Here is a 1,332-nt window from a genome sequence, read left to right on the forward strand (position 1 = left end):
GGGTTGGCGGCGGCTGTGGCAGCGGCCTGTCCCTGTGGGTGCCTCCCTCTGGACCCGTTGCAGCAGGGAGGGGGCGGAGCCGCTCTCAGGCGAGACCTGTGACTCTCCCGAGGGGTTGGGGAGGACGGAAGAGGCGGCCAGCCCTGCCTGTGCCCATCGTGGGCCCCTACCCACATGCCCCGCAGGTGTTGACCCCAGTCCCGCCCCTCGGCCCCTGGGCGCCCTGGGCCAGCTTCTTTATTTTTTATATATTCATTTTTTTTCTGGCGGAGACACTTTTGGATCTCCTCCCCTACCAGGGACTGAATCTCAGGCCATGGCAGAGAAAGCGCAGCGTCCTAACCACTAGGCCAGCAGGGAACCTGGACCAACTTCTGAACCTCCAAGCTTGCCCAGCCCGGCAGGCGGTGCGGTCTCTGACGAGGCTGTGAGCTCAGGGCTCTGGGGTCCAGCAGCCCCGCCTTTCTGGGCCTCTGCACTAGTCTCTGCCCAGAGATCTTCCTGCCCTAACCCTGCCCCGGGAGTCATGCCTCAAGGGGCAGCAGGAGTCCTCCCTGCCACCTCAGGCCTCCCCCGGCAAGCTCTGAGCTGGCTCTGCTCCGCTCGCTGCCCCCTAAAACCTGAGCACCCCTGGGGCCTGCGGACCCCACCTCCATCACGTCCTGGACGTTCACCATCTTCTTGGTCTGAGCCACGTGGCCCACGACCCCGATGTCCAGCGGGAAGACGATCTCGGAGTCAGGAGGCACCAGGCAGTCCTCCAGGACGCTGTCGGGCTGCACGCTGAAGAGGCGGGTGGCGAGCTCGGCCACACCGTTGCGCTGGCGGTACATGAAGAGGCTGCAGCGGTCGGCGTGCAGGATGGAGCAGAGGCGCCGCAGGATCTTGAAGACCACGCGCTCCATGTTCACGTTCTCCTGCATGTCCTGCACCAGCTCGAACAGGGCCGCGCTCTCCTCCACCTGGCACAGCTCTCGGAAGCTGGTGCAGCCCTCGGGGCACCCGTCCTCGCAGGCACTGGCCACATCCTCCGGGCTCAGCTTCCTCCCAAAGTACTGGTCCGCGAAGCCGGGGTTCTGGTCCAGGAACCTGTGCCCCTGCCCCTCACTGAGGCTCATGGTGTCCGGCTGCCCGTCCGAGAGCAGCACCCACCCCTGCGCACAGGGCCCTCCAGCAAACGCTGCCATCAGCAAAGCCTGTCTTAGTGGTGATTACCACGCCAGCTGACCCGCCCACGCCTGCCCTCCCTCCCCGTGGGGCCCGGACCGCCTGCTTCCTGGGAACATCAGACCACCTGGGCTGGGGGCTGCGGGGTAATAGCTCAGGGCCTTC

Source organism: Bison bison, unplaced genomic scaffold (assembly GCF_000754665.1).
Source record: "Bison bison bison isolate TAMUID 2011002044 unplaced genomic scaffold, Bison_UMD1.0 scf7180017846303, whole genome shotgun sequence".
Lineage (NCBI taxonomy): Eukaryota > Metazoa > Chordata > Mammalia > Artiodactyla > Bovidae > Bison > Bison bison.